Genomic DNA, 6,756 nt, shown 5'->3' with positions numbered 1-6,756 from the left:
CGAATGAAATATTTGCAGAACTGTGAGTGTTATATGGTGATAGGGTGGGGATAAAGTGGATTGGGATAGGTAGGGTGAGAGCTGTATGAAGAGCGTAAAGGGTGGAAATGAATATTGTGCAAAAGGGTGGCCTGAAAAAAAAAAAAAAAAAAAGAAAAAGAAATTGGAAACGCGCGTGGTAAAATGGATCGTCAACTTGAAATGAATCCTCAATGATTAGGCATATATACCGACCGTAAAGAGGCACCATCTGTCGTTAGCATCTCCAAGCTGTTGCCTCTTTTCTTGCCTGACGCGTATCTGCCTTATCCGTATGGTAAAATATTTGTTTGTAATAGACCATTATTTTTCCACCCCTTTATCCATGCCTCTCTTTTCTTCCAAACCCTTATTCTACCTATCTCTACCTACCTACGTATATACTTATCCAACACTACCACCTTTGGCCCTCACTAAGATAAGAAATTAGAATGGCGTTATCGTCGGTTAAAACGATATCGCAATCAACACGAAAGAAAACAGGCAACTTAAGGGAGCTCAAGGTAGCCGTATGTGAAAAACGATTCCTCTCTCTCTCTCTCTCTCTCTCTCTCTCTCTCTCTCTTTCTCTCTTTCTCTCTGTCTGTCTCTCTTTCTCTTTTTCGTTTTACAGAACTGCGAGACTCTGAGCTGTTCTATTCCGGAAAAGGGTTGCGTGTCAGTTAGAAAACCACCCGCTGAGGGAACCCCCTGTGCCGAGAAGAGGGTAAAGTTATTATCACTTTTCAAAAAAAAAAAAAAAAAAAAAAAAAAAGAAACATTACAACGACTAATTAGCACGAATTCTTTCGATTGTTTCACGAAGATAGAATCGATCGAAATTTCGTTCTTCTTGTTCTTTTCTTTTGTATACTTTAACGATATAATTTTCTTTTCTTCTTTTCTTTTTTCTTTTTTCGTTCTTTTCTTTTCTTTCTTTTTTTGCTTCTGTTTGTATCGAATCCTATGAAAAAAAAAAAAAAAATAATAATAATAAAAAAATAAAGAAACAAAAAAAAAGAGAGAAAAAGGAAGAAAGGAAAAGATATATTTTTATTTACTTTTTTTCTTAAATTTTTTTTTTTTTTTTTTTTACGATATCATCATCAAATACATCAAGTACATATAAAATCGAAAAAATTCATTATTGAATAGGAATCGATAGGAAAAATAAAAGGGGGAGAAAAAATAAAAAAGATATTAACAAAATTAACATTCATTACGTATAATTATTGATCATTCTATGATCTGTCAATTATGAGTAATAAATAATAGAAAAGATCGTAGCTGGTAACATGACATTGGTCATTATCGAGATATCAATGCGAAATCGGATGGATTCGAAAAAAGAAAAAAAAAAAAGAAAAAAAGAAAAAAAAAAGAGAAAAAAAGAAAAAGAGATTTTCATTTGTTATGCAAATAACAAATCGTTTCAAAGCATTAATATAGTTGTATTGTAAACGAGGACGTTCAAATTTATGTGACAATGTTAATAAGCCACAGTCAGAGTATTACACGGAGGTGAGATGAGGGGGTGGGAGGGAGGAGCGGTGGGGGGGGAATGACGATGATAAGGGATAAGAGGTGGAGGTTGGGGTGAGAGTGTACGGGGAATGGGGTTAGGGGAGGATGGTTAACAATCGCAACGAAAGAGAATCCAACGAAACGAACACACAGACCAAAGTCATTAGCAGCGTACTGTCAATGCAACAGACTAGTGGTATTCATCCCTCTCTCTCTCTCTCTCTCTCTCTCTCTCTCTTTCTCTCTTTTGTACTATCAGTGACGATATACACCTTTAGTTTTGCGCGGGATTCCTGCTAATAGGCAATTTCTAATTGCCTGGCTGAATCTGACAAAGTTAATCGCTTTGTTTCCCCTGTTCGCTCGGCCAATCGTCGTACTCTATCTTTTTTTTTCTTTTTTTTTTTTTTTTTTAATTTTTTTCTCTTTTTTTCTGTCCTCCCCACCAACCGCTCGTTGACCTGATACAATCGACGATTTACGAATCTATATATATGTACATATATGTATATATATATATATATATATATATATATATATATGTATGTATGTATGTGTATGTATAGAAAGGCAAAGCGATTTAAGCGATTCTGTTTCGTTTATATATTTGTCCGATTGAGTTAATACGTGGACAATGGATATTTTTTGATGATTAGGCTAACGCTGGATGAGTATCTATCTATAAGAGAAATATTAATTATGATAATTAATTAGATAATAGATTAATGCAAAATACTTTTCGATATATAAAGGGTGAGTATAAAGTAAAAGCTCAATAGAATATCCAATTTGTTTAGAAGGATAAGAATATATATATTGAAGAGTATGAAATATGAAATATCCGACTTCCGATTAAACCGGAAGTTATATATATGAGCCGTTTATTTTGAAAGTGGCCTAATTCCATTTGTTAATTTTTTTTGGTTGCCATAATTACATGTACAACTTTATGTTATTTATCAGTAAAGCATTTCAAATTGCTTATATTCCGAACAAATACGATAATTCTTGACACATAAGTTTTCAGAATTAGTTCAATAATTGAACCGTGTAGTTTGAAAGTGGCCTAACTTTATTTATACTTAAATAAAAATAGTAATTAATGATTTTAACAAAAATCGAAAAAGAAACAGAATTATAGAAAAAAATTCGTCTTAAAAAAAAGAAAAACACATTATAGAAAGACATATTATATCTTACAGTGACATGTGCGCCGGGCAAAATAGAAACATTAAAGTAGATTTAATGTGATTAAAAATTGTCCAAACTTTGGAAAATAATGTGGAAATCATAGATCACAAATTTTTAATATCAGAACATTCGTTTTTACCAAATGATAGAGATTTTGGCGTGGTAGAAATGTCATTAAAAAAAAATAATTTATTGTTTGTTCCCCAAGATTATTACAAGATTATTAAAAAATGTCGGAAAGGTAATAATTTTATCGTAAATGAAATAAGACAAGAAGATTTTGTATGAACAAAATTATTAGAAAACGCAATTTTTAAAAGAGTAAAGAATTCTAATGGAGAATCAATAAATTGGTTAAAAATATGTTGGATGCGTTTTGTCAGAAATAAACCGTATAAAATTTTCTATAAGACATCAATGAATGAAAATGAAAATTTTAAAGTCCTGAATTTATTAAAATTAAATTATGTTGAATGGACTTGGGCACTTTCAAATTTTATAATAAATCTGATTGTTAATTTTGAAAGTGGCCTAACTCCATTCTTGATAAGAAAACGCATATTATTCATTTAATAATTGCCATTATTTTAATAGGAACTATAAATTTAACATCCTTAAGTACATTTAAGTAGTATGATTCATTAGTATCCTATACGTATATTTTTAAATTCTTTGAAGCGCAAACCCTTAAATATCTCGATTTGAAGATAAATGGAGTTAGGCCACTTTCAAAATAAACGGCTCATATATATTTCTTTTTATTATTATATATTATATATTATATAATAATGTAATATAATCTATAATACATGCTACAATATATAATATTGTCTAGACGTATGCAGTAATGATATAAAACGATAATACAGATAAACACAATGAATAAGAACATTTACAGATATAATAAAATTATACAACCTACAATAATCAATAAAAAAAGTTATTTTACATTAATAGCCTTTCTCTCTTTTCATCGAAACTCGATTTGTAAGGACGTCGCAAAAAAATTTGATTCACGATTTGCGAAATTAGAAACGAATTTCTGCTTTATTGCAATTTTATTATTCTTTGCACGGTCTCGCCCGTTCACCCTTTTCCCGCTCATCCCCGCATCTACTGTCGTACCAGTATTGCGGAAAAATTGCCCTCTCGTAAACTTATCGCAACTATAAAAGGAAACGAAATCGTTGTATATTGCGTGGACATTCGTGACGAATAATACGATTTTACGTGGTCACCGTGTTGGCGAAGCTTTTCGTTTGCGATGAAACGAGAATAAAATGAATTTCATTTATTTCACTATGAACAAAATGATGAAAATCGTTATCTGATCCTTCGTAAATACAGAGAGAGAGAGAGAAAGAGAGAGAATGAGAGAGAATGAGAAAGAAAGAGAGAGAGAGAGAGAAAGAGTAGCGATCAACCACAAATAGAATATTAATCCTTTGTCTTTGAATTATTTTTTCGTTACATAATTGAACTGTAATTGGATAATGTTTCTTTCTATTATTTGAAAAGAAAAAAAAAGAAAATAGAAAAAACGCTGACGAATTTTTAATTCATTCGACATATTTTTTTTTATAAACAAACGAACAAACTAACAAACAAACAAATAAACGAAAAAAAAAAATATATATATAATATATATATAAGCCGTTTATTTTGAAAGTGGCCTAACTCTATTTATCAATTTTTTCCGGTTGCTATAATTACATGTACAACTTTATCTTATTTATCAGTAAAGCATTTCAGGTTGCTTATATTCCGAGCAAATACGATAATTCTTGACACATAAGTTTTCAGAGTTAGTTCAATAATTTAATCGTTTATTTTGAAAGTGGCCTAACTCCATTTATACTTAAATCAATGAATGAAAATGAAAATTTTAAAGTCCTGAATTTATTACCACGTCGGGATAGACCAAAAAAGTTCGAAAATATTGTATTGACACCACTGTATAAAAATATCAGACAAATTACAACAGCAAAATTCAAGGACATAATTGACCTATTACGATATATACCATCGGAATATCATGATTTCTTCAAATCCCTTTCACACAGACAAAATCTTGATGAATAGTAAATTGTTTTGTAATAAATTTATGTTTGTAATTTTGTACGTTATGTAGTTAAAAAATGTTTTGAATAGCATAAATTATGTTTTCGAAATGTTTTAAAGATATGTAAAATAAATTGAGTATTGTTTTTTTCTATTTGAAGCATCTTAAATTATGTTGAATGGACTTGGGCATCTTCAAATTTTATAATGAATCTGATTGTTAATTTTGAAAGTGACCTAACTCCATTCTTGATAAGAAAACGCATATTATTCGCTTAATATTTGCCACTATTTTAATAGGAACTATAAATTTAACACCCTTAGGTACACTTAAGTAGTATGACTCATTAGTATCCTATACGTATATTTTTAAATTCATTGAAACGCAAACCCTTAAATATCTCGATTTGAAGATAAATGGAGTTAGGCAACTTTCAAAATAAACGGCTCATATATATGAAAAAAAAAGTGATCAATTTTGATATTGCAGTGGTGTTATAACATGAAGTGCGTCATGATAGGTGAACGATTAGGAGCGATCGATGGTGGTTGGAGTAGTTGGTCATCTTGGAGTCGATGTTCTCGTAGTTGTGGATCCGGAGTGGCCTTTGCAATGAGAAGATGCGATCATCCAAGTCCAACTAACAGCGGTACTTATTGTCCCGGTATAAGAAAACGTTACAAAATTTGTGCCACCAATGTGAGTTCATTTTGAATTATGCGATCTATCAGAAATTTTCTTTTCAATTATTCTTTTTATTTTTGTTTATTTTTCAATACTTATCATCCCTTTCAATTAGCCTTGCGAAATCGATGCACCATCGTTCAGAGACGTTCAATGCAATGAATTCAACGATTGGGTCTTTCCAGAGGATGGAAAAATTCATCGATGGATAGCTTATAATTTGCCGGAAAGTATGTTTCGAATTTGTCTTTTCCCATTAATCGAATTTATTAATTTTTTTTTTCTTTTTTTCTTTCTTTTTGAAAACTACTTTACATTCTTAAATAACATGTATATCATTTTATAATGGGTGTGACGTTTTAAACGATACGATATCTAATATATTCGATTGTAGTGTTATCAATAAACGAACGTTTACGAACAAATCAATTTCTTTACGAAGAAATAAATGTTAATGACAACGAATAAAATCATGTAGAATAAAAGTTATTAGATTTTGAAAGAATGATATCTAATTATATATCTAATTTTGAAATATCTAATTTTGAAAAAAATGATATCTAATATATATATATATATATACATATATATTTCGTAAAGGACACCGTTGTCTCATGATGACACGAAAGTAGTAACAATTTTTTTTCTTTTTCTTTTTTTTTTTTTTCAATCATGAAATCACGATACCTTAAGCTTAACGAAAATTGTAAAAAAATAAGAATAAGAATCGAACTTGTGTCTATAATGTATCTATTCATTGATATTTTGACATATCGAATTATAAAAAAAAAAAAAAAAAAAAAAAAAAAAAAATACAGAAACATCTAATTAATGGGCCAATTATAATATCACCATTAACGATATTACGGCGAATCTGCGGATTAATGACCGATGTAAACAGCATCATATTAAGTTCAGCTTAAAGTATTGTATTTCGTTAAAAAAAAAAAAATAAAAAATAAAAAAAAATAAAAAAGAAAAAGAAAAACATTGTTATGAATTCCAAATTTTGACATTGACAGTATCGGCCAGCTGTTAAATAGATTCAACAAGTATTACGTTTTATTTCGCAAAGTCTAATCCCATCTCATTCAACATCTCATTCCGTATCCATTTAAATCTAATTCCTAACGAATCTAATCTCTAATGAACTTTGTGCGAAACGTTTGTCCATAAAAACCGATAACAATTAGTTATCATTTGAAATGGGAAAACTGGTTATATCACGATAGACATATCAATTGTAAATTGTAAATTTTATTAATATGTAACATTGA

At 29.7% G+C, this 6,756-nt stretch overlaps 1 protein-coding gene across 1 annotated transcript in view; it reads left to right on the top strand.

The window, feature by feature from the left end:
- Window positions 1–5,594: 5,594 nt before the first annotated feature.
- Window positions 5,595–6,756, top strand: part of LOC124955545 (A disintegrin and metalloproteinase with thrombospondin motifs 19-like) — a 9,081-nt gene continuing 7,919 nt past the window's right edge. The window contains exon 1 of the mRNA XM_047510123.1: window positions 5,595–5,709. The gene's annotated coding sequence lies outside the window, so the exon portion shown is untranslated. The remainder of the gene's footprint in view (window positions 5,710–6,756) is intronic.

Source organism: Vespa velutina, chromosome 18 (assembly GCF_912470025.1).
Source record: "Vespa velutina chromosome 18, iVesVel2.1, whole genome shotgun sequence".
NCBI lineage: Eukaryota > Metazoa > Arthropoda > Insecta > Hymenoptera > Vespidae > Vespa > Vespa velutina.
This window is presented reverse-complemented; position numbering and strand designations above follow the sequence as displayed.